Here is a 27,749-nt window from a genome sequence, read left to right as displayed (position 1 = left end):
CGAGCGCGGATTCCCCACATCCTACCGACTTCACAGCCAGCATTTCTCTGTGCAGGCAGGGAAAGGATAACAGAGAAAAAGGCCCCAACAGTAGGAGCAGTAGCAGCAGAAAAGCGGACGCAGCGGCACAGCCAAGCTACGCACAAAAAGGGGTCCTAAAAAAAAGAGGAAGGAAATGGGGGGAGGGCTGCTGAAGGAGGCCTCGCTCAGAAGAGTACTAAACCTGGATGGAATATTTACCTCGGGAGGAAGGGAGGGTGCGCATCTCCTCATCCCGGTGGAGGAGGAGGAGGAGGAGGAGGCTTTATTTGCCTGGAGGAAGCAGCAGACTCTAAAAATAAGCCACGCAAGAGGCGATTCCCTTCTCCCAGCTCGCTACACCCATTTCCTCCCTCCCTCCTCCTCCTCCTGCCCCTCGCCGCTCTCCGAAAGCCCAGGCCGGAGCAGCGGCAGCAACACAGCAGCAGGCGGGGCCGAGGGAGAAGGTTGCTCTGGGAGTGATTGACGTGTCTCGCAGCCGACCACGAGGTCGGAGGAGTGGGGGAGCCGCGGCCCTGAGCCCGAAGGTTGAGCGGGAGCGCCTATCGGCTGCTCCGGGAGGTTGCGAGCGACGAGTGGGCGGCGAGCGGCGTTTGGGCGTATGCCGACCGCTGCCTGGGGCTGGCTTTGCGCGCACACATTGTCCAAGCTGCCGTCACGGCAGCACCCGAGCGGGTGCCTCAGTGTTGGGTGCCAATGCGGGGAGGGCGCTGCAAACACGGGGCTCCTCCGCCGCCTAGGTGGAAAGTTCGTCGCTGCATCGGACCGACGGAGCCTTGACTAAGAGAGCAGCCGGTCTTTCTGCGGAGGGCGGGCGCGGAGTCTCGCGAAGGCGCTTTTCTCTTTCCAGTCACCGCGCAAACTTTGCATTTCCTCGCACGCTTCCTTTAAAAAAAACACCAAAAAACCCCTCTAAGAAAAAGGCAGCTTTGCCAGGAAAACCTCGCAGGCTAAAAGTAGTAAGTAGAGCTTCCTCCTCCAATTCTTTAAATGCTGTTTTTGGGCTCAGGAGCACGTTCTCCTTGAAGGTTGATTCGGCTCACCTGTGTAAGTAATTCCTTAACAGCCCTCGGGAAGGCGGCCACGAAGCGCCTGCTGGGCGTTCTCCGGGTTCAGCTTTCAGCCGTTTGGGAATATTCAAGGTGCGGGCTGTAATAGCCAGAGGTCCTGCAGTGGTTCACACGGCGCGCCTCAGGACAGCCGTGTCGACGGAGCTGTTAGTTGCAGCGCTTGGCTTTTATGAGCCAAAATGGGGGAGGAAAAAAGGCGGGTTGCGCTTTTGTAGCAATCTCTCTTTCCCTGGATCTTGGCTGAAGCCGCAGCGGTTGTAACCCGAATCTCCGAAGTGGGGGTGTAGAGGCCAAGCCTCCCCCCCCCCCCACTCTCTCTCCTTAGGCTATATCAGCAGCATCCCCGCCACCCTCGTTTCTAAGTGGGAGAGAATCGGAGGGGGAATCGGTTGGGGAGGTGGCGCTTCCCTCGGCCAAAAAGCAACGTGGGAGGGCGGCCGTCGGCGTACAAGAAGCGAAGGCGCGGCGATTGCGTCTGTCAGGGGGAACCGTCTCGTGCGCGAGAAGACAAGCTATTATATGGGGTGTGTCCGATTGTCAGTCGAGGGACGTTAAGGGCGATGGCAACGGGGCTGAAAGGGTGACTTGGGGTTCTGCCAAGCGGGTGGGCTTCATTCTGAAGCTTTGGGCTCCTCCTTGTTAATCGTCCACTTGTGAAACCCCAAGGCCAAAGTGCAATTCCACGCAGGGACGGCTCTACGGTTTGAAAGAAAAGCCCTGGGTGGAACGCTGTGCGAAGGGGCGAGGCGTGTCCAAGGATGGTGTGTGACAACACGCTCTCGGGTTCCTTCCCCCTCCCCGTGGTTTCCCGGTCTAGCAGCCGCAGCCGCCTCACAGGCGCTAATATTAGGCGTTGGACCGGCACATCTGGCTGCGAGGAAGTTCACCGGCTCGGCGTTTTTCTAGAGCTTGGGAGTTTTTGCTGCCCCTGGAGAATCGGGTGGGTTTTGGTTGGGGGGGGGCTCGGGAACGGGAGGGTTGGCCCACCACCTGCTTGCCTGTCTGTGTTCCTAGCTATATTGTGACTGTGCTTTCTGTAAACACTTCCTGTCAGCGCCAGAGAGGGGTGGGGGGTGGCGGCTGATTAATAGGAGTGCCAGTGGTTGCATCTTCTAGAAACAACCGATGCTAATGGTGATATTTTCTTTATTCCCCCCTCCCCCCCCTTTTCCCCTTTCAATGATGTTCTCTTTGAGCCATTTGCAAAGCTGTAGGTAGTTGTGGGTTTTGATTGCACTTTCCTTTCTTTTTTCTGCCATGCAGTTTAGGGAGTGGTCTGAGAGAATAGTGAAATAAGTTTGGTTCACAGCTGCTGATGCAGGCAGGCAGATTAAGGTCCCTGTTTGGACATGTACACACATGAATAATCTGCATTATCTAGTTTTGAAAGACTTTGAAAGGAAAAGGCCCTGAGCTGCAGGGTTTAATGTGGAGTGGTCCTTTCTGCCCTTTTGGGATTCTTAATCCTTTCCTCTGATCTTCCCTTACTTCCCAGCCTGGAGTAGCCTTTTGTTATGATTGGGGAGGGATTAACATGGCTTCCTTCCTTGCTAGTTGGTGCCACTCCCAGGTTTGCAAACTGTCACTTGAAAATAGGTCCTGGGAATGCCTTCTCTTGGTTAATGGGAGAGAAATCTCCAGCTGCTTAATTTCCCAGGGGGTTCAATAATTTTGTGCTTCTTGCCTGTGAAAGTTGTCTTCCCAGTGGTATGTAAGCTGGTTTGTTATATGCGTGCATATGTGTGTGTGTTTGCTGTATTTTAAAACTGGTTGGTGGTGCTTGAGTGTTTTAAGCATGTTTTCATCTTTCCTTGAGCTAAACTGGAGGGGAATATGTTTATTCCCTTGGGAAGCAGGTGGGAGAAGCTCACATCCTATTGCTTAAAGACAAGTCATTCTAGGCAGAAGAATCAGTCCACTGACCAAGCATGCACTGACTCTTACTGGCTCTTGTCTCCTAAATTGGAGCCTACCTGCGAGCTCCACCCTTGGAAACAGGTTTCTACTACACTTATGTCATGATATTCACCCTGAACGCTTAGCTGTGCTTAGCTGTGTAGTAGACAATCAGTCAGATGAAATTCTGGAAAGGGCTTCCTCTGGAAATGTTAAATGAGCCATCATTGAATGGCAGTGTTGGATTAAGGCTCAGGAAAAATAAAGCTACATCCCAAGTATGCATTTTTCCCTCTTTTTCTTCCTAGTCCACCCCCCCCCCACCCCAGTACAGATCAATTTATAGTTGTTTTGGTTGCTACAGGGATTGAATGATCAGCTTGTCACCTGAATCTGACAGTCACTTGAATTTGACATCATGGGCTAAGAGAGTGACTTAGTCACCAGCCAGATTTCATGCCTAAAGTGGGACTAGAGCTCACAGTCTCCTGGGTTCTAGCCTGGTGCCTTAACCATTAGACCAGAGTATCTCTCATATCCCTAAGTGTGCAAATGAATGCTCATATTCCCACAGTTTTTCGTAGATTGAGTCCCTATGTGCATTCACTATGTGCAAGAAATGAGTTTGTGAATGGAAAATCCACTTAATTTGTGAACATGTCTTTCTGTCAGAAATAATTATCAGGGAATGAAAAACACGTTGAAAACCAGTTGAAAATAAGGTCATCTTTGGTAACCGAATAAAATTGGTCATTATTTTGCTACAATTTCATGTTGACAAACTCCTTGGTAGGAACTTGGCTGAAAGAGCCTTCTGTATAAAAAGTATTGCTCTGCACTTAGTTTTAAATCCTATTCTTTAATCCCAAATGGTAATTGAAGTTTATTGAGGATAGTTGAACTGAATCCTGACTTGAATTGCCTAGATAGTGAAAAAAATTTCATTACTGTAGTAAAATATAGCTAAAACTATTGTTACTGATTTTATTTTTGTGCTGCTCTTAGTCCTCCAAAAGCACATATTGATATTTGAACTTAAGATAGAAAGCCTGTTCATTTTAACAGAAAAGCAATTGAAGGATTTTTTTTAAAAAAACTGGGATGGTGTAAACATTTACATCTCATAACTTTATACGAGAGCTTCATTATAGGGAGCTCCACTCTAATATTACATATCAAGAATTGTTTTATTGGAAATTAGTGTGAGCAATTAGGCCTCAGATGGAGGGCATATGAAGTTATTAAATTCCATAGGCACTAAATTCTTTTATATTTATTTGATGTTTCTATTGTTTCACAATTTTAGTGCTTTAATTTTAATATTTTTTTAATTGTAAGCCACCCAGAATTATTGGCTGAGATGGGTGGCTATAGAAATAAATTAACTAAATGCCAAGTTTGAATAATGAAAATTTCTTCATAAGGAATGCTAGGAAATGAATATTTATAAACAGAAGAATAAATGTGTTGCTATGTATTTACTGAGTTTTTAAAAATATAAAAGTGGAGTTCATGCATGCTTCTAAGCCCTAAATTCACTATTGAGCTTAGGCTAAATAATAAAACCCAGCCATTGTGGGTTACAATTCAGCCTAATAGCTGAATTAAAATGTTCTTAATTAGCTGGAGCTTTTATGGAAGTGAGAAACCATGAAAGGAAAAGGAAAGAGTATGGACATCAGAGAGGTCATTCCATAGGTAACATAGGAGATTATATGTGTGTGTGTGTGTGTGTGTGTGTGTGTGTGTGTATGGTATTCAGCTTTGTTCGGGTATTTTCCCACGTCATTATAGTTGTGCTTTTAAAGTTGTAGCAATGTTTCGGCAGAATCTCATCTGCCATCAGGCTTCTGTCATTCTGTAATGACTACAGAAGCCTGATGATGGCAGATGAGATTCTGCCGAAACGTTGCTACAACTTTAAAAGCACAACTATAATGACGTGGAAAAATACCCGAACAAAGCTGAATATCATACATGTAAGCACCCTCGAAAACTTAAGAAAACAAATATATATATATATATATATACACACACATACATACACATACACATTTAAATTAATTTTTTTATTTTGTATTTACAACAAATCCATCTTTCATTTAAACACTGGGTATATATATCTTGTGCTAGTAATTATAAGTAACATACTTTTTTTGCCAAAAATATAGTAATCACATTTTCTTTATAAACAATTGTCACTTAACATAGTTTATCAATCTTAACTTATTTCTCTATATATTTCATCTACTCAATTTTAACTTATTTCTTTGTTTTCCAACCATTGATAAAATAGATCCCATACCATTTAATATTCAGTTTCTTATTTTTCTTTAATTGCCAATGTTAATCTATTCATCTCTGCATATTCTAATATTTCCTTAATCACATTTTCCTCTACCGCAGTATTTCTCAACCTTAGCAATTTTAAGATATGCGGACTTCAACTCCCAGAATTCTCCATCCAGCATGGCTGGCTGGGGAATTCTGGGAGTTGAAGTCCGCATATCTTAAAGGGGCTGTTTGAGAAACATTGCTCTACGGGAATTTTTTTGCTTTTCCAATTCTGAGCAAATACAATTCTAGCTGCAGTTAGTACATGAATAATTAAATATACTTTTTCTTTGCTATAGCTTTCAGGTGCCATCCTAGGGATGAAATATCATGTAGAACTTTTTAATCAACTTTCCTTTAGAATAATTGGTTAAAATATTGATGAAATATTGATGAAATATTTTACACACAATTATTACTCAGCAGAAAAAGTTTAAATTGATTAAGCTATCATGGATCAGAGGAAAGCTTTACCTAGTTTAGTGTTCTATTCCTGTAGTTGCCAAATAATTTTTTTATGAAGAGTTCTGAAGTAGGTATGGTTATAAGAGAACCCGTGTGGTTTATAATCTCCTGTCACAGGTATAGAAGTCGCACAGTTTCCAATATTGGTGGTACTACACAGCTTGTAATGAATTCCAAAATTCTGCTTCCTGTATTGTGGTGGCATTGTTCTTCTGTCTGTTGTGCGTTTCTCACCTTTCAGCTACATTGAAGTTACAGTGGCACTGAAAAAAGTGACATAACCATTTTTTACAGTTAACGACCATTTCATCATCCCCATGGTTGCATGATCAAAATTTATATGCTTAGCAACTAACTCTTATTTTTGATGGTGGCAGAGTCCTGGGGTCATATGATCATCTTCTATAACCGTCTGACAAGGAATCCGCCAGATTCACTTAACTGTGGAAAGAAAGGTTGTAAAATGGGGCAAAACTCACAAATATCTCACTTAGCAACAAAAATTTTGGGTCCAATTCTGATCATAAGTTGAAGACTATCTGTATGCCATTTTCAGAATAGCTGCACATGGAGCTTTCATCAGATTCATCCACTGTTATCCTCAGAACCTGAATAGTCAGCAATCAAACTCATATATATATATGTATGTATGTATGTATATGTATATGTGTGTGTGTGTGTGTGTGTGTTTGTTTCTTTCTTTCTTTCTTTCTTTCTTTCTTTCTTTCTTTCTTTCTTTCTTTCTTTCTTTCTTTCTTTCTCTCTCTCTCTCTCTCTCTCTCTCTCTCTCTCTTTCTTTTTTTTTCTTTCTTTCTTTCTTTCTTTCTTTCTTTCTTTCTTTCTTTCCCGCATTGGACAAGCTTGTTTGTACTGAATTGGTCGTGCCATTGAAAGACAGTTACAAGTAGTCCTTGACTTACGACCATTTCGTGACCATTCAAAGTCATGACTGTGTTGAAAAAAGTGACAGTCAATCCTTATACTTATGATGGTTGTAGTGTCCCTATGGTCACCTGATCAGACTTTAGGTACTTGGCAACCAGCATGTATTCACAATGGTTGCAGCGTCCCAGGAACCTATTATTGCCATTTGTGATCTTCCTAGTGGGCTTCCAAGAAGCAAAATCAATGGGGAAAGCTGGATTTCTTTAATGACCATGTCATTCATTTAACAAGTATGGTGATATGCTTAATGATTGCAGCCCCCCAAAATTGGGCGTGGCTCACTGATCACCTTGCTTAGCAACGGAAGCTCTAGACCAGGGCTGTCAAACTCCTGGCCTGCAGGCTGGATGTGTCACGTGCTGGCCATGCCCATGCCCGGTTTAGTGAAGGGGAGAAAAAGTGCCACTACGTCACGTGATGCAGCCATGACATGAGTTTGATACCCCTGCTCTAGACCAAATGTAGTTGTAAGTTGAGAACTACCTTGCATATTAAAGAATATAAAGCTCTTTCGGTTACTTTTGCTTTTATTTTCTCATACAATTATTCTTCTCACTTATTCTTTAACCAGTTGGGCCTATAATAGACATGAACAGTCATACTGTCAACAACCACATCTGCTTCTAAGCCTTTAAAAACTAGACTATCAAGAACCTTGTAATAATCAAATAAATTTTTATAATCTATGTTTACATTTTTCTTAACATTCTTAAAGAGCTGTATCAAGATTGTGATGGTCTGCTTGTCCAGGAATTGCAAAGAGAACTTATGTTGGCTGCATCATGTTGGTTATTCATTATCAGATCTTGCTTTTCTGTATATTTCAGTTGGAAAAAAACCTTTTAGATTATGTTATATTAAACATTGTACGTCCTTGTAGCACAAAGCCAAATCTTAAGGACATACCACATTTTTGTTAGATGAGCATCATGAGTACATTCTGGATTTAGCAATTTGTTTTCTCTAAGAGCTAGAATTTATTTCTTGTTATTATTATCTTATTACTAACTCAGGGTCCCTCAAAATATCTAATCAGGCATAGATGACTCCAGTAGCAGTTACAAAAATGTTATCCAGCTTCTCTGTAACATCCGGCACCTCTAGCTGGTTTCCTATTTCCAATGTATTGAAATATGTCTCTTAGCATTATTTCAGATTTTGTTATATTTATCTTACTAATTTTTGGAGTTTCCTTATATAACTTTTATGTTTTTTTCTTTAAACAAAGGACAAGGAAAATGATAATAATTTAGATGATTTTATAAATTTTCTAAAAGAGCGTGTCTTTTAACTTCAGCTGCCCTCATCTTCACCTTGCCATGCTTATTTTCACAGTGACTATTTTGTAAATGAATGACAAAGGAACAACTGAGGAGGGAAATTCCCCAAAGACAGAAGGGGAGCCATGGGAAGTAGAGTAATGAAAAAGTTGAAGCTGATAGGAAATTATCCATTCTGTACCATTTGAAGAAGCATCCAAGCTGTATTCTGTAGGAAGTACAGAAACCCAATAGCATCATGAAGACAAGCATGCAATACCAGTTGCAGCCTGGTGCTGCTCTTGTGTAAGTGGTAGCTGCCTCTAAAATTGCAGTGGTTCCTGCATAGGTCTGGAGTGATTTGAGCAGTGGACTTTTTCATTTCCATCATGCAAGCTAGAACCAATAATCTATAGTCAAAAATACCCTCACTAAAATGTTTTTCCAGTCTTAAAAATAAAGCAAAAACAAATAAAGCACAACAAAATATTGGAGATTGAAAAAGCACATGGCAAAAGTAAATATTCCACCAGGTTGCATGCAGCTGTCTTGTTTACAAAGAGGATGGGGCAGGATATGTAGCATTTATACAAATCCAGCCTTTCATTTGCTTGATAGTACTTCAGTCAAGTCTCAGGCTTAGGCTTTAGTCACACCTATTCTGTTGAAGACCAAAAAGCAAAAAAAGAGAAGAGCTTAAAACTTATGTATAAAACCTGTTGTCTGAGCAATATTTATAACCCCAATAATACATAGCAACCTTCTACAACCTTATTCCTAGTTATGTTGGACTACAACTTCCACCATACTAACTGGAGGTTATGTGAGTTATAATGTCAACAGATCTGAAAGAAACCAGATTGGGAGAAGGTACAGTATTTTGATATTCATATAAAAAAAGGCAACAGACAAGGAACTCTCTATAGCAGGCTTGTCAACCCGCGGCCACGGGCGCATGTGTGCCCAGGTCGCCTTGTAATGCGGCCCAGTGCCCACCCCAACCTTCTGGCAAGAGCCAGCGAGGAGGAGGAGGAGAGGCAGGCGCGGCGGCGGCGCCACGCCAAGGAGCAACAGAAAAGGCCTTTGCTGCTTCTGCCGCTGCCGCCCCCCACCGCCACCGCTGCTGCTTCTGCCCCGCCGCCGCTTCTGCCCCGCGCCGCTTCTGCTGCCACCCCCCCACCCCACTGCCGCTTCTGTCCCGCTGTTGCTTCTGCCCGCCGCCGCCACTTCTGCCGCTGCCGCCCCCCACCCCACTGCCGCCGCTGCTGCTTCTGCCCACGCCGCCGCTTCTGCTGCCGCCCCCACCCGCCGCCGCTGCCGCTTCTGCCCCGCTGCCGCCACTTCTGCCCCGCTGCCGCCACTTCTGCCGCTGCCACCCCCCACCCGCCGCCGCCACTGCTGCTTCTGCCCCATAAAAAACAACAACCAGGTTGAGTGAAAGGACAATCCTCCCGGATGAATTCAGTCAGATTTCTAGGCAAAACACAGCCCAGCAGCGTCTCATGCCACGCCGGCAATTGAGCCGCAGTCCTAGCCACACTTTTAGCTCAATTCCAACTGACATCCGGCGGCGCTTCCTCCCGAGCAAACCTCGATGCCTGCCCGCACGCGAGATGGCCAACACTGCGTGCTGCCTTCCTCGCAGGAACCAGGCAAGGCAGGCGCGCAAGGGAGCGAGGTGGGGGAGAGAGAGAGAGAGAGAGAAACCAGGCACGCCGAAGTCAAGAGCGAGCAGCTCCGAGGCAAGCGATCCGGGGAACCTGAAGCAAGCGCGAGCCTTGGCTCCCGCACCAGACCAGCCTGACAACCCCCTCCCTCCACGCCCCGCCAAGTCAGACCCAACGTCTCCTAGTCCCGAAGATTGCCCGCTTTTCCGCCGCGCCACCCAGCCCGGAGATGACGGAGAGGGCGGGCGGGAAGGAGAGGAGAAACAAAGCGCTCGGCTCCCTCTTCTCACTCACCCGAGCTTCCTGCTGCGGATTTTCACGTAGCCTTGCTTGACTATGTTGTTAAAGTTGGAGGCCATGGGCAGAACCAGCTTACCCCACTGCCGCCGCTTCTGCCGCCGCCGCCCGTTTCTGCCGCCGCCCCACCCTGCCGCCCGCCCCCAACCCGGCAAAATAAATAATTAATAATTTTTATAAATAATAATTTTTATAAACAATAATTTTTAATAAATAATTAATAATTAATAATATTTATAATTTATAATTTGTTATATAATTTTATAATATAATTATTTTATAACAATTTATTATATGCGCGGCCCAAACCAAATTTTCATCTTCTAATGTGGCCCAGGGAAGGTGAAAGGTTGGACACCCCTGCTCTATAGGGTATAGTCATATATAAAGCTTCATTTTGAAAGGATTAAGTATCGCCCAGTATGAGAAATCTTTGCCAAGGAATATAAGATTTTTATAATGATACTATCAAAACACTGAGAATCATATCATACTTGCAATTAAATATAATACATAGGAAGGGGGAGGAGCTATTCAACAAAATCAATTATCCACAATAATTGAAGGCATAATTCCAGAAAAAAATATTGTTTTTTAAAAAAACAACCTAAATATTCTGTAATCTGAACAGAATCATAAGAACTGGGGAATACAGAAGCTTACCTTATTTTAATAAATGCTAGAATGGACATTTAATTTGCTTTCTCAGCATGAACAGATACCACACACAATAGAAAAAAAAAACGGGCTAAAATGTGATTTTTAGAATATCTGAGAACACTGTTTTAGACCAATCAGGAATTCAGGATACCCTGCACATGAAATTTTTCCAACAGTTCAGGAATAGCCCAGGCCTGTGTGTCTCCATGACACTGAATGAGAGTTGAGTTATTTCTGTATTTCTGGTTCTGCAGCAGGACTGGATCAAAGAGTCTAATTCTCTTTACTGCAGTTTTGCAAAGCTTGTGTTAATCCACTTATGTCAATTCTCTCACCTTCTGATCCTCAACTTCACAATTTTTAAAAGTGGAAAGGTGACTTGGTGACTTTGTAGTGGTTCTCATAGGAATTGCTCAGATTTTTTCTTCTTTTTTTATGCATATGATCAGAGAGATTCCAGCCAGGCATTACACTAACAATGTGGGTGAGGGTGTATTAGCTGTATTAAACATTTATTTTGTTCCCCTTTAGAGCACTGGATGAAGAGTACCGTTCATTTCAGGGCCAGCAAAATTTAATGCAGGACCATGACTGACTGATTTTTTTTTCTTTTTGCCCTCTGCTTCAATTATTTGAAGTTAACAGGAGTAGAAGTAACCACAGGTATGCTTCAAAGAGCTTTTAGGGTTAGGGAATAAAAATGCTAGGGGCGCAGGTACACCTTCAGGTATAAACTGCTGAATAACTACTAAACTATATCCAGAATGTAGCACAAGGTTTTTATAATGTGTTCTAATATTCTGCATGTTGAAGGAAAGTTTTAAGTAAGAACTGTAATTCATCTCAAAGGATTTGTGAGTCATGAGTCTCTGGAGAAATCTTTGGTGTTAGAGTTACAGAGCAGTATCTTCATAATATAGTAACTGAGCATATATGATAAAGGATTATTGTTGATAACCAAGAATTTCCCAACAGAATCTGCCAGCTTCTATATGCTGAGGCTAAATACAGAATTCCTCATGCTGAGTATAGAAGGGCTGTTACACTCCCAACCCATCAAGGGAACAGCATGATGGTCAGGACAAATGTATTGTGCATCTGGGAGGCAGAATTGAAATGATGACTATGCATCTTTGATAGTGAAATAGCACTGCTGAGCAATATCCTTGTATTCTGTGCCACATCTGTAACATAACAAACGTAAAACAAGCAATATTTATAACTCAGTAGAATCAAGGAATACTGTGCACAGGTAGTCTTCAACTTACAATTATAGGTAGTCCTTGACTTACAAGAGTTCGTTTAGTGACTGAAGTTACAACGACACTGAAAAAAGTGACGTATGACCATTTTTCACACTTATGACCATTGCAGCATCCCCATGGTTGTGTGATCAAAATTCAGATGCTTGGCAACTGAATCATATTAATGATGGTTGCAGTGTCCCGGGGTCACATGATCTCCTTTTGCAAACTTTTGACAAGCAAAGTCAATGTGGGAGCCAGGTTCATTTAACAACCACGTTACTAACTTAACTGCAATGATTCACTTAACAACCAACTATGGCATGAAAGGTTGTAAAATGGGGCAAAATTCACTTAACAAGTGTCTTGCTTAGCAACAGAAATTTTGGGCTCAATTGTGGTCATAACTCAAGGACTACCTGTAGTTGTATAGTGACTGTATGAAGGTACAGTGGACTCCATAATAACTACTTTTGACTCAATTCCAGAGTTCCAACGGCTGCTCATTTCGCATGGTCACCTGACTGCATTTTGAATGCTTGAAAGCCTGCCTACTTTTCTGGCCAGTTGTTGTGTTTTGTGGTGATGTGACCACAATTTCTGATGTTTTTTGCTGTTTTTTGGCCTTTTTAGTGGGTTTCCGGCAAAAAATGCTCCTAGGAATAAATTGACCTGCTTAATGACTGGGGCATTTGCTTTATGACTGCCATGAAAAAAAAATCATAAAATCAGGTCTGATCATGTGGGTGTTTTGACTTATGACCACCATGACTTACATTGGAAATTCCAGGCTTCATTAAGGTAGTTAGTCAAAGACGCCCATACTTTTTTGCTTTTAAAAGCAGAAAAAGTTATGCGATTTTAAAAGGCAATTTCATGAAACACTAGGAAAGAGATAACTTTTGGGAAATTGATTTAATGTGGGTTATGATATAAATGAGTAAATGATAAATGATGGTTACGATATAAATGAGTAAAAGGGGAAAACACAGTGTTTATTTGACATAATTTTAATGTTTGCACTGACAATAATGGACATTATTCATTGTGGTTTACTGTTTAGAAATAAAACAAAATAATCAATATGTACTTTTGAATCAGTGTTGACTACCATCCACTGCCTGGACTGGTCCCTATAGTTTTCTTTGCAAGATTTCAGAAATGGTCTGTTATTGCCTGTTTTCCTAGGACTGAGAGAGAGTGATTGGCCAAAAGTCACCGGCAGCTTTCATGCCCAAGGTGGGACTAGAATTTACAGTCTCCTGATTTCTAGCCTTAACCACTACATCATCCTGGCTCTATAAAAATGGATGCAGTAAATTAGAATATGTTTCTGATGTTTAATCATCTCTATTTTATCATAATGCCATAATAATACATGTTTCCTGTATCCATTTTATTGTGTAATCATAGTTTGAAAGGTTGTTGGTTTTAGAATGGTAACAAAGATGTTTATTTTCACACTATAATTGCAGTGCTGTGGAAAATTACCTGGAAATAAGCACATTAAAAGATAGCAGTGTTCCATACATACGGGTAGCCATATACAAATTTGGCTCTATGACAATTCATATTTTCAAAAAGCTCTGTTTGGTGGTTCTCAACCTTGGGAAAACTACACAGGGGTTAACCTGGTTAGTGCTCAAGTAGGAATACCATTCAGAAAGTCTAGGCTAGACTAAAAAGGAAAAGGAAAAGATTCTGACCTTTTTTTTAAAGAAAATAGCATCAAGCCACTTATTATCAAGTAAGCTACGAGTAAGTATCTGTGACTTCACCAAGAGCTGAGCTAACTTGGAGAGCTTATCTACACTGGCAAGAAAGCAGTGATGTTTGTTCCACTCAAATCAGTTGTGAAAATTGTGAGGAAAGAAAGAAGGGAAAGGAAGAACTGATTGTGACAGGAAAGAGACTTTATGGATACAGAAAAGTTCCATCTCATTTTAGATTTCTGGATATCAAATTCTCTTCTGGATGAATGTGTCCATGATATCATCCAATTGTACTTGGGAGGAGAGATTCCAAAGATAGCTTTTTCTGGCAGCATCAGGTTACATCTGAAAGCAGTAGCTTTCCTTCAGGAAAGAAGAATGTTTCTAAAAACTGCTAAATGCATTAGCAGCTAGAAATCAATGTCCTGGATTTCTGAAAATTAATGTTTATCCAGCCAGCCATTTCCATCAGGCTATCTTGTCTTATCCCTAGAAACATGACTTACCAACGAGGCTTCTTCAGCTAAGACATCTTGTCATCCAGTCACACATGCCAAATCACATTTCCTAGCGCAGAACAGTCTGCATGCAAGTACTCTTCTGTTTGTTCCCAGGATTATCTGTGTCCTTTTCTGAGTAAATTTATTGTGGCTTCTGATAATCACCCAACACCCTACCAGATCCAGAACTTTATGACCATCATAGGTTTCTCTGCAGCTTCTTGAAGTCTTATTATTAAATTGTAAAGGGGGAAACTCAAAGGCAACATTGCTAACCATGTAAGAAAATTATGGAAGCAAGACTAATGTAGAAATAAGAGTGAATTCAAGAGTGAGGCAATCATATATACTGGCTAGCAGAAAAGCAAAACTTTGCATTTACTTTTAATGTATCTCTGGTAAAATAAGGAACCAAAGATAAGAAGATTAGAGACCTAAGGGGCACAGATACTATATAAATTTATATGTAAAGATTTGAGACAGGAAAAATCTCAAGCAGCTATAAATAAAAGTAAAAGTGGTGACCTCAGGCCATGTAGTTTTCTTGAAGTAATTACATATTTTGCCCTACCTTCTTCTGAAATGTTTGTTAACTTCCTACTCTAACTTTAAGAGTGCTTCTAATAACAATAAAAACAGTTGTGCAAATGTCTGTGGAAAAGCATTTTCAAGTTGTTGGCTCTGTTAGAATATACTAAATCATGATGAGTAGTTGGTACTGTCTTCGCAGTAAATTTGGTATGTGGCAGTGACAACATGTTACACAGAAAACCCTGAAGTTGGGTTTGTACTAGTGAAAGCCTTCAAACTATGCAGAAGGAAAGTCCCTCTTCGTGTTCGCTTAATTAAGTTGCAGGATTTGCATGCCATGCCCAACCCTTGAATCAATTAATGCTGGTATTAGAGTGGGGTAGTTTCAGTCAAAATAGTTCCAGGATTTTGTTAGGCTAAATTACCTCTCCCATGTTATGGAATTGATCAGATATTATCACTTCTGAATTACTTACTTAAAATGAAAAAATACCATAATTTATTTTATCATCTTGATGGGCTCCAATCTGATATGACTGGATGTTGAGTTGCATTGTCCTTATTAGCTTCTGTGCTAAGGTAGCTATAACCTGATAATCAACAAATTCTGGTAATATGTTTCAGAATGATGGTAGTAATTAAGGTAATGTGAACGCTAGATATAAGGATCTTTATGTTGCTTTGAGTCTTATTTTATTGAAAATGTAATTATATACTACAAATACTGCCTTGAACTATCCTTGTATCTAATGAATTAAATTCTACTCCAATGAATAAATGAGGCAGTTGTGTTCCAGGAACTAGGGCGGTTGAGCACTTCAGAAATCATTTGGAAAAGAATCTTCAGAGTTCACCTCTCTACAACTTTTTAAAGCAGCTGCATCTTTTTTCATGGTAGAATGAATGGCTTTCCTCCATAACTGATATATAAATCATGGCAGAGCCTTTAAAACACCATCTCAACCCTCAAGTAAGCTGATGGCATGAGATTGGATGGGTCTGGAGTCAGTCTCATACTAGTATAAAGTCGTCTTGTGATGGTACTAAAGTCTATATGATGAAGTCCATATTGTAAGCGTAGCATTATTTGTTCTTCGAAGGTTCCTGAAACTATTTCTAACAGCTGTCTGTTCTGTAGAGATAACAGTTTATTTTCATTCTGTACAAAGCTTGTGCTGCTGCTTTTTGAACATCTGGTTGCTGTTATTTAACACTAGAAAGACTAAAACCTTAGACAGGATTGAAACAGGACTCCTTCAGTGCAGTGTCTGGAAAAAGGCTTTAATATTTAGTTTTTTAAAAATTCATATGAGTCATTTCCTTATTTTAATTACAGAATTGAAGATGCAAGAAGTGATAAGTTACTGAAGTAACTACAAACTATAATTACAATTAGTTTTTTGACTGATCATTAAATCTGAATAAGTTACAACAGATCTGAGTTGTTTTAAGATAATGGATAGTATACATTTAATATTTACTTAATTATTTCATTCGTGATTTTTTTTCTGCACGTAATATCTTGGAATCAATATTGTTTATTTTAATACACATAGACATTAGAATAACCACAGTGCAAAATACAAGGGATCACACCTTTCAGTTAAATTTGTTTTCCTCCTAGTTTCCCCAAAATATCTTTTTAAAAAGCAGAGTTTTTTTTTTACTCCTTCAAATTCTAAAAATGTTATATCTCTACCTTAGAGTAACTTTCAGTATTTTTGCCTGGTTTTCATTAAACGTATAATGTCAAACTATTTTTGTTCTCTTCTAGATTGTAAGTCTGCAATCATAAATGTCCACTTATTGTCTAGAATTTACCAAAACTGAAACTAGCATCTCTTGGAAATTTCTTTTAAAAATCTTGCTGTTTAAGGTAGTAGGTCATGCAATGGGAAAAAGCTGTCTTATGAGTGCTAATCATGCAGAAATATCTAAGGTAGAAAAAAGCAACTTTTCAACTATATTTTTGTTCAACATTGCTTAAAAGTTATAGAATATGAGTGCACAGGTAAACTGGATTCACCTATTATGCTTAGCAAAAATATTTTTGTCTGGTATTGTTTGAGTTCATTGTTTGAATCTGACCATTGGTTTATCCACGTTGGCAAATTGTGAGTAGTAGTTTATTGTGTTGTGAAAATAACCTCTTATACCAATACATTATTGCCGTTTGAGAGCCATTAGCAGTTTCATTCAGTGCTTCATTATTACTATTTTCTCTTTCTCCTTTAGAAAAAGTTTGTTCTTCCTTCATTTTTCTTTACCATAAAACAGGCTAATTTGAATTTACTTTTTCACTCTATAAAATGGTATAAAATACATAGCAATAAGGTAGGTTATCTTGATTGCAGCTCTGCCCATACTTCTGCTATGTAGACTACTAAGGAGACCATCGGTTTCATCGTATGTGGATTCATCAAATCTGGGTGATTATGTGCTATTAAGTTGGTGTTAACTTTTACTGACTAAAAAGTCAACACCTAACTTTATATTGGAGACAAATATCCCACCCTAGCAGTAGCTTGGTGAGGTTAAATCTGGTTCCAATTAGGATCAAGTTACATATTTTATGGAGCAAAGGGACTGTCTTGTGAAGGAGAGCCATTTTCCCCAGCGTGACATATCGCCTTAGCAGGAACTGTGTATGTGAAAGCAGTGAGATAATGGACATATTAAACATGTTATATAAGAAAATCTTCTCCTGCCCCGATCCATGTGATAGAAATGTGTATAGTATCATAATCCCTGAATATTCTGTAACATTGTAACTAGAATTTCTTTGAGTACGGTGAATTTCTAATACTAGGTGTTTTGTGCATCTGAAATACAAAATCTTTTTCTTAAATTTTGTGGGCCATATGAAACCTATTCTCATGTTGTTTAAAGAGGGGCTTAGGACTTGAGTACTAGGAAATGATTAATTGGAGACAAGAAAACAATTATAGCAATTGGCATAGATTAGATTGTTCTGTTGTTTCATTCTTCAGATAATGATCTCCCATGAAATGTTATTCACAATATGACTATTAATTTCCTAAATGCTGGAATAAGTTTTACTAGTAATGCCTATTGCGACTTATTTAGAAACCTGCCTTTTAAATTGGCATAATGTTATTGTTTTCTACCAAGCTCACCACAATTTAGTCTGTTCTCATTTTAAGTGAGTTTTAATTGAAACATAGTGTGGTTTCATAAAGGGATGAACTTCCATAATACAGAATATTGTTTTCTGTGTTACATTTACAAGAGGAGCACAATACAGTACTTTAATAACACTAGCACAATGCAGTTACAGCTTCCTTCTGGTTTTCCCTGTCAGGATGAGTAGGTTGTGGTGAGAAGACATTTTGATGAATATGTGGTCAGTCAGCAAGTTGGATTCTGACTGCAGTTTCTATGATAAGGAAATGTTCTAGGTTGGTTTGATTGGAAACATTTTTAGTTCAGAAGTGTGTAAGGTTGAAATGGGAAAATTCCAGGAGTATAATTATGGAAGAATACATTCCATTGTGTCCTTTAGTTTAGTGATCGCCAACCAGTGGGCTGTGGACCGCAAGAAAATTTTGGTGATCCACAGATAAATGTCTCCGCTAAAGTACCCCCCAAAGTAATTAATCCAGGCTGTGTGGGAATACAAGGCTGCGCCATCCATATGGCCTGCAGGAACACAAGGTTGCGCCGCCCACATGGTCCGCCCACCCACTGGCCCCCACCTTTTGGCTGAGGGCAAACCTTACCTTGGGTAAAGCCACGCAAGCTGGAACTGGAAGGTAAGACCAACGGCGGGGAGGGAAATCCACCCGGGGTGGCTTGCTGATGTTGGTGGAAAGTCAGTCCCATATTCCAGAGCTGCAGTAGTCACAAGACTGGCCCTTTGGTCATCCTGGAGCAGCTCCTGGATGACCAAAGGGCCAGTCTTGTGACTACTGCAGCTCTGGAATATGGGACCGGCCAAGGTGGGGTTGGAAATCTCCACCGTAGGAGGTGGCACATGTAATGTGCAAATTTGCGGGTGGTGCAATGGGCAAAAAGCAGAGCAGCCCTCACCGGCCAAGACAAGATAATGGTGCTGTTGTGGCAAGAGGGGAACAGCATCACAGGCGGGCCAAAACAACGATGGAGATGGCTGGAAGGTGTGGGAGTGCCGTGCTACTTGCGCAGCATCAACATTCCGCCTTCGCTCAAGGAGCCGGCTGAAGTTTCTCATGCTTGAGCGCTTTGACTCCCAGGGATAGGAGTTTGGCCAAGCTTTCTGCAAAATCGTCTTTCTCTCTCGAGGACCACTCACAGAAGCAGTGTGGGAAACTTCGGCCGAGCTCTTGAGAGATGAGAGTGACTCTGCTTCTCTCCATGAGCGCCCAGAGAGAGAGAGAGGATTTTGCAAGTAGCTTGGTCAAACTTCTATCCCTGGGAGACATCACGAGCAAGGTGGGGAGCAGTGGTGGTGGCATTCAGGGCAGCGGATTTGGCTGGTGTGAGGCACTTCGGGGAAAAGCCAGGGAGAATTCTGGGAAGCCTTGCTTGCCCACCCCCCATTGCTGCCCCGTCCTGCCTGAAATGCTGCCGCAGGCATCTCAAGCAAGATGGAAAGCAGCAGTAGTGGCAGCATTCAGTGCAGGAGATTCGGCTGGTATGAGGTGCTTCAGGGAAGAGCCAGGGAGGGTTCTGATGCTGCCATCTCCTATGTGCTCCCCTCCCTGCACATGTCAGCCCACCCACTGGCATCACTTCGCCAGCTGGCTGCAGCTGCTCCCCTGCCCACCAGTGCTCTTTGGCTCAACACAATGGGCAGGAGCGTGTCTTCCTCCCCCACGTGGAACGTGTTCCCCTCATGCACCCAACTGCAGTGGTGGGTGCATGAGAGGGATGCTTCACCAGCAGGTCCTGCCGGAAGTGGGGGAGTGCGCAGCATTTCCCTGTCCGCTACCATACCCAACACATGGCGCCCGGCTGGGCTTATCCAAAGTGGGGCAGGGTAGGAAGTGGCGCCCCTCCCAAGGCTGGAGGAAGAGGGCTTTTGAGCCCCGGACACCAGTTCAGGCAGTGCCCTGCTGACTCACCTGCTCGTGCAGAGGGAAGCCCCTTTATCACCGAGCCATGTCTTCCCAGAACGCTGACTGAGCGGTGAATTTGGCTGCAACTTTCAGCTCGGAACAGAGATGTGATGGTTAAGCTATGTGATGGCTGCTCTGGGATTATCAAAGGACCAGTCCTGTGACTACTACATTAGTGTGTTTTGATCTTGTCTTTACGGCGAGATTGGAAGCCATAGGAATTGCTGGTTAGTTGTCTTCATATGCAACAATAGGTTCCTTTACATTACTTCCCATGTCTATCATTAGTTGTTTATAACGTACTAAGTCCATACATAATACAGACAAACATGAGAATTCAGCCTCCATTGTTGATAAGCTTAAATGTTTTTGTTGAATAGACCGCCATCCAATTAACACCTTTCCTAATAACACTGCAGTATCTGATGTTGATTTACGTGTTGGTACGTCTGTAGCGAAACTTTCATAGGTATATGCAGTTAAACTTTGTTCATCCTTAGGCTCCAAATATAATGCATAATGCATCGTTTGTTTAAGATATCTCAACACACGCTTAACAGCTTGCCAGTGCCTTTCAGTAAGCTCAGCGTTAAACCTGGCTAATTGGTTGACACTATATGCTATGTCTGGCCTAGACCAATTACTAAGATAGGATAAGCTACCAATTAATGATTGATAAATGTCTTTATCAAAAACAGGACTTTGCACATCACTGTGGCTAAACTCCTGGCTCATTGGTGTCTTAGCCGGTTTACAAAGTTCCATTTTAAAGTTCTTCAGTAACTGGTTAATTTTATCTGACTGTGAGATTTTGTAGTCTCCCTTAGTTTTATCTATTTTCAAACCAAGATACTGTTTAATCTCTCCTAAATGTTTGATTTTAAATTTCTTCTCTAACAGTGAAATAATCCCAGTAGCTTCTTGCTCAGTTTTAGTGATTAATGCTATGTCATCAGTGAACAATAGCAACAATGAAACTACACAATCACTTTCCTTTTTGAATAAACATGGATCAGCCATGCCAGCTACAAAACCTATCTTTGTTCATTCCTTCACTATGCACTGGTTCCATTCATAGCCTGATTGCTTCAAGCCATAAAGACTCTTTTTTAATCTCCAGTAATCAGTTTTGTTATCAGTTTTTATCCCCAAAGGCTTCTTTAAATATATAGTATGTTGTAACGGTGCATGTAGATATGCCGTCTCAACATCTGAATGGTTTATTTTGTATTTCTTCTTAGCTGCCCACACTAATGCTGCTCATAATGTGGTAGCCTTCAGACTAGGTGCAAACACCTCATCATAGTCGTTGGTTGACTGATCAAACCCCTGTGCTACTAACCTGGCTTTATGGGTAACAGTCCCATCCATACCTGTCTTAATTTTATAAATCCATTTACACCCTATCGTATGCTTACCTGGTGGTAACTTAACATTTTCATTTACCTCCAACCTTTGTAAGGATTTCAGTTCCTTATCCATTGCTTCCTGCCAAGCAGCTTGATCCTTAGCAGGATACAGTTTCAGTTCATTATAGTTAGTAGGAACTATATTTACTTGGCATGCTACACTAGCCTGATATCTATCTGGTGGTTATGTTACATGGGTTGAACGTCTAGGCATCCCAGGGCTTACTGGTGGACTCTCCTGTTCCACCTGCTCCTGTTCTTCTACCTCCTCCTGTGCCTGTTCTTCCTTTTTAATGGCCATTGATAGTTTAACTATCTCATCATTAGGGACTACTTGGGTGTCGATCCAACATCATTGTTGGAGCCCTGTTCTAGCTTATGCCACACAATGTGCTCAAGAAATTTAGCACTAGCGCTACAGTAAACATTAGCTGTGCCTGGAGCCCAGAATCTAAACGATGTATGGTTGGCCTCATAACCTACAAAAAATAATTAACTAGTTCTATGTTGCCCTTTCAGTCTTACTTGTGAGGGAATATGAACCCATGCTGGAGCTCCAAATGTGTATAGATAACTTAAATTTGGTGTTCTGCCATGCCAACGAGTGAATGGCAATTCACCAGTTGTTGTATTCACCACATTGTTTAACGCATGGTTGGCACACATTATGGCTTCACCCCACAGTGTTTCAGGCAAATCTGAATCGGATAACATAGTGCAAGCCATGGCTTGTAATGTTTGCCCCCTTCGTTCTATAAACGAGTTATGTTGTGGCCTGTAAGGGGCAGAACGCTTATGCTCGACACCAGCCAATTTCAACATCGTTTGGAATCTAGTATTAATAAACTCAGTCCCGTTATCTGTAACTAAAGTAGTTACCCTATGTCTCATTTTCCTTTCAACAAATCTTAGCTGTTAAAGAAAAGTTGGAACGTTTCTATTTTGTTTTTCATTAGATAGCAGAAACCGTACCGTAAGTAATGGTCCATTATACTCAAAACATAGCAGGCACCTCCCAAACTGGGTTTCATAGGACCAATTATGTCAGCAAAAACAACCTCTAAAGGTTCTTTGGTCTTAAACCCATTCAGTCTGTTTGCAGGAGTAACCTTGCTTTTCTCCTGATTACAGGCATTACAGTTTAAGTACTTGCTACAGGGTACTTGTACTCCCTCTGACAATTTAACAGTTTGTTTCAGCATTTTGAAATTAATGTGCCCTAGACATCTATACAGTAAATGTATACATTCATCAGGTGGCTTAACATTGTTATAAACCGAGTTAGCCATCTGTATCACATATAAATCATTCTCTAAATTAGCAGTAGCACTTTTACCCTCTTTCTCTATTATACAGTTATCTCCCCTAAAGGTTACTACGTAACCAAGATTAACTAAAGCCCTTACTGATAACAAATTAAATTTCAGTTTAGGTACATATAACATAGGTAAATGCTCATTTACACATGAACAATATGCAGTACCTTCACCAGATGCTTTCATCTTCCATCCATTTGCTAATGATACATGTTGCTTACTCATGGACATCTTTACAAACCTCTCTCTATTTCTAGTAATGCACTGTGATGCTCCACTATCAACTACCCACAAATCAAGGTTTACAGTTGAATTGCTAGACATAGCTAAATTAACATTCTTCTTAGCCTTCTGGTGATTACTAGTATTCTGTCGTTTTCCCTTCTTACAGAATCTAGCTATATGTCCCCTAGCCCCACAAGAAAAACATTTCCTAACAGTATAGGCAGTTGAAAACAAATCCTCTTCTTGTGGTTGTTTCTCTCTTAGTTGGTCTCTATCGTGCCTTCTTCTTGCCTCTTCTAACAATCATCCGGTTATGTCAGTCAATGTCAGTTAATTTCTGGTCAGGACTTCCTGAAGATGAAGATACGTAATCTTAACTTTCATCCAATGAGGAAAGAATGATGTAAACCTGATGCAGCTCTGAAAAATCAGTTCCTTCTCCATAGAACTGCTGCGAGCATCCAGAGAGTGGGAGGTGCTCCAGTCTTCACTTCTCACAGGCTGAGCTATAATTGAGGAACGCTCCTCCTCCTCCACGTGACAGTTTTTAGCTCAGCCTTCGAGAAGCAGGCAGCTATCTCTATTGTTCCTTGGCCGTTTCAGGGTTTTTCCATCCATTGTATTCAGGTTTGCCTTTCTCTGTCCTTTTCCTTGTCCCTGCGATTTTAGTGTGATCCTAAATTCAACTGGAGTGCGATTTCGCACTCAGGGGGGTGATACGGGGTTCGGAGCCTTTTCTGCCCCCCACCCTGCCTCCTTTTTCCCCTGCCTCACCCCAGGCGCGCTTCACTCAGCCGCTTGGCCTCGCGCTATTTTTAGCGCGCAGGTTGCGTCTTCCCCCAGAACGCCATTAGAGGAAGGAAGGAACGCTTCCTCTCCCAGCCTGTCAGTGTTTTTTCATCGTTAGAGCTGCGATTCGGGCTGGTGCGTCTCTGAGTTGTCGCATTGAGCCGGGCGGCCATTTTGGGCACGCCTCGTGGCCGGTGCCATTTTGGATTGGTCTAAAATAAAAATAAAAATTCTCTTTTACTTGGATTGTAAGCTGCGAGGATTTTTTATAGGCCTTTAGCGGGACCGTCAGGCCGCGTGAAGCCCTGTTTCTTCTTGGAGGACACTGTGGTCCCATGCCCTGTTGTCTCTCCTTGAAAGACATCGTTGGCCTTCTTTTCCTGTCCGCAGCTCCTCAGAGCGCAGGCACCTACTTCCCATGGTTGTTGGGAGGCTGCCTAGGAGGCCTGCCTTTTTTTCCTTCTAGTCTTTTCTCTTCTGGCCTCAGTGTTCATTTGGTTTGTTTTGGATTTTAGATTAGTGTTAGTAGATTGTTACTATCCTTTTCTGGCGTTTAATTGACCTCTCTTTCCTTTGGGCTCCGCCCACAAGAAAATAAATAAATAAAAATAAATTCAAATAAAGATAGTAATTTTTTCTGTATGTAAATATTAAATTTAGATAGAATTTTTCTTCCCGTTTGTATATAGTTTTCAAAAAGAACAAAACTTTTATTCCAAAGGGGATGTGACCCAACTTTGGGAAAACCGGCGTACGTAGTAAGCCGAACTCCTAAGCGCGCCAACCGCCATTCCTTTGTTGCCAATCTTTTTCTTGGTATCATGGCAGAGGGCAATCCAATTGGCTCTTCTCTAAAGGACAAGTCGAAGACACACTATCTTCGCAAAGGGACAAGGACTCTTCCAGCGCCTCTCAAAGAGATGCTTTAAGGCGTCATAAGGCCCTGGAAAAGGAGTTTAGCAAACGTTCTAAAGCCACACATTCCGTAACTCCGGCCCTACCTTCTACCTCCGCCCAACCCCTCCCCTGCCAAGTCAATCTTCTCCCTCCAGGTGCAGTATAACCGCTCAAAGCCGCCAGCCCTCCCGTACACCTGAGGCGACCTTCACGCCAACCGCTGCAGGCCTACGCACTGATGATCCGGCTTCATCCATCATTCCGGATAGTATTAAAGAGTGGATGCAGATTGCCATCCGTCAGGGTATCGCTGAAGGAATGCAGCAGCTGTCCAGACCGGACTCTCGAAAGGTCTCCCGAAGTCGAGTCTTTATCCGGGAGGTCCCTCTCCAGGCCAGCATCTCAACATGGTCAGGTACCTGTTCCTATCGATGCCCCATTCCCAGAGGGGAAGAGATCCAGGAAGAGGAGGAAGTGGGCTTTGAGCCCTTCGGGGAGGAAGAAAGTTCTGATAGAGGGTCCTTACAATATTCCGAGCCCCTCCTTGAGGCGGACCCCATGGAGGGGAAATGTCAGAAGACGGGGTATTTCCCGAGCAACCAACTGTTGTGGGCCTTTTTAAGCCTCATTTATTTAAGTCCCTGTTATTTAAAGCAAGAAACGTCTCAGGTCTGACTTTACCAGCTCCCTCTGATCCATCTCCATCGAACCCAGAGGGTCCAGATGACCTAATGTTCAGGCAACCGGTGGTAGAAAGCGGAAATTATTCCGACCCCCGATCTTTTCAGATTTGGTCGCAAGGCAGTTGGCTTCGGTGGGTCCTTCCCCCGCCCCCTCTAGTCAGGACAAGAGGTTGTTTAACCTTGACCTGGAATTTTCTACTATGTTAAACACACCGGAGGTAGATGATCCGATTGTGAGACTAGCCTCGTCTTCCAATCCTACTGATGCACTCGAGGCGCTGAAACCAGAGGACAAGCGGGCGGAGATGGCGCTCCGGCGGCGCACCAATCTGATGCTTGGGCCATCCAGTCGGCCACTGCCGCCTCCTTCTTCACCCGATCCTCCATCAGGTGGCTCAGGCAGTTGAAGCAGCATATCCCCCAACTAACACTAGGGCCCATCAGGATATTGCAAAGATCACGGCAGCGGCAGAATTTGCAGCCGACGCCACCTTTCATTCTGTTAAATTCTCATCCCGAGCCATCTCCTCTCACGTAACTGCCAGAAGATTGCTTTGGCTTCGGCATTGGCAGGCCGACATCAAAAATAAGTCCAAGTTGGCTTCAGCCCCCCATATCAGGGGAAGCTGTTCGAGCCTGCCCTTGAACCATTGCTTCTGAAACTCGAAATAAGAAAAAGTTCCTTCCTTCGCTTTTCGTGGGCAAGAAACCAGAGGGTCCCAGCCCTTCGGAGGGCTCCTTTCATCCCCCTTCCAGACATCCTTCACCCCTAGATTTCAGGGTTCCCCATCATTCCGGTCATCCTACCAGGACCAGGGCGATTCGGGAGACAGAAGCAGAAGAGGAGGCAGCTACAGGAGGCCCTTTAGGGGTGTCGGGAACAAGGCGTCCCGCCGACCCAGATAGGTTTCAGGCCCTCATCCCATAGGCGGCCGCCTCAGGCATTTGCCGACTACTGGGAGGAATCCACTTCGAGACGCCTGGGTCAGGGACTCCGTTCGTTTGGTCTCGCTCTGCAGTTCCACACTTCTCCCCCTGATCATTTCAGAATTTCACCCATCTCTAGAGATCCCACTAAGCGGGCCCTTATGGCTTCCGCTGTCAAACATCTGTCTGATATTGGGGCCATCCAATCAGTACCACCCTCACAACGGGAAGGGGTTTCTATTCCCTCTTGTTCTTGGTCCCTAAACATTCGGGGTTGGAGACCCATTTTGGACCTTAAGAGGCTCAATCGTTATATCATACACCATAAATTCAAGATGCATACTCTTCAGTCAATTTTGCAGGGCATCAGAGAGGGGGACTGGCTTACATCTGTTGACCTTTCTGAGGCTTACCTCCATATTCCCATCCGTCCCTCGCATTCCAAGTATTTGAGGTTTTGCTATAACAACCAGCATTTCCATTATGTAGCCCTTCCCTTTGGCCACGTCTCGTACCTCGAGGTCATTCACTAAGGTGTTGGCAGCTCTGGCGGCCCACCTTAGAAGCAGGTTCCATTCGCATCCACTGTTACCTTGGCGATATCCTTATTGTTTCCCCTTCCCGACATCAGGCCGAGAGTGATACTAACACTACCCTCTCGGTGCTTCAGGCTCACGGCTTCTTAGTGAACTGGGAGAAGAGTCAGCTTATCCCTTCCACCCGTATAGCCCACCTAGGGGCTGTGATTGATTCTGTTGAAGGGAGGGTCTTCCTCTCTCAGGAGAGGTTCGATAGTATCCATACAGCTATCAGGGCTATCAGGCGAACCGGAAGGGCATCTTTGCTCAATTTATCCAAACTGCTGGGGAAGCTGGTTTCTTGCATATCTATTATCCCATGGGCTCGCTTGCATTCCAGATCCTTGCAGTGGTTTCTCCTGCCATACCAGTGTTCAGGAAGGAGCACATCAGGCCTCGTGGTGAAAGTGCCTCCAAAGGTCCTCGCCTCCCTCTTATGGTGGACACGACCTCTGCCAACAGGGGATATCTTTTCAAGGAGCCCCAAAGGCTCACTCTCACAACAGACGCCAGCCTTTCCGGATGGGGGCCCACTTGCAGTCTCTGTCAGCCCAGGGCGTTTGGACTCCTGCGGAGCAAAGTCGCAGCATCAATTGGTTGGAGCTTCGCAGTTTACCTGGCCCTGCGAGCTTTCCTTCCTCAGGTGAGAGGGCGCCATATCCTGATCCTAACGGACAACACTACAACCAAGGCCCACATCAACCGTCAAGGGGCACCCATTCCATCCTCCTCATGAGGGAGTCCGGTGGCTGTGTCGATGGGCAGAGGCTCACCTTTTATCCATCAGAGCGGAGCACATCTTGGGAACCGCCAACGTCCAAGCAGATTGGCTAAGCAGAGCCACACTGGATCAAGCAGAGTGGCGTCTACACCCCACACCTGTTCAGGAGGCAGCAGCCATGTTCGGTCAGCCTCTGGTAGACCTGTTTGCGTCTCCACTCAACGCGCAAACACCAAGGTTCTTCTCTCGTTACCCCTCCAGCGGGCAGAGAATCACAATGCACTGCGTTGCCCTTGGCCTCCCGGCCTTCTGTACGCCTTCCCTCCGCTTCCGTTGATCCCCAGGGTGATTCGGAAATTGATATTAGAGCAGAGATTCTCATGGTGGCACCTTATTGGCCCAGGAGACCGTGGTTTGCGGACCTTCGCAGTCTGTCGGTAGCTCCGCCGTGGAGGATCCTGCTAGACCAAATCTCTCTATCGGGGCCTCTACTTCATCCAGACCCACAGTGGCTTCAGTTAGCCGTCT

General features: G+C 43.1%; 1 protein-coding gene across 4 annotated transcripts in view; it reads left to right on the top strand.

Moving 5' to 3' along the window:
• Positions 1 to 455: 455 nt before the first annotated feature.
• Positions 456 to 27,749, top strand: part of HRAS (HRas proto-oncogene, GTPase) — a 79,781-nt gene continuing 52,487 nt past the window's right edge. Inside the window, exon 1 of one of the 4 annotated variants that reach the window (XM_026668201.2) lies at positions 456 to 998. The gene's annotated coding sequence lies outside the window, so the exon portion shown is untranslated. Of the gene's footprint in view, positions 999 to 1,898; positions 2,050 to 27,749 lie in introns of those variants that run through there. The other 3 variants (XM_026668202.2, XM_087950766.1, XM_087950767.1) reach the window with 3 other exon arrangements.

The sequence above is a fragment of the Notechis scutatus genome, chromosome 1 (genome assembly GCF_049901735.1).
Source record: "Notechis scutatus isolate UNSWTSFEM ecotype Mainland chromosome 1, rNotScu1.2, whole genome shotgun sequence".
Taxonomy (NCBI): Eukaryota; Metazoa; Chordata; class Lepidosauria; order Squamata; family Elapidae; genus Notechis; species Notechis scutatus.
The sequence above is the reverse complement of the archived record's forward strand: the minus strand, read 5'-3'. Positions and strand labels throughout refer to the sequence as shown.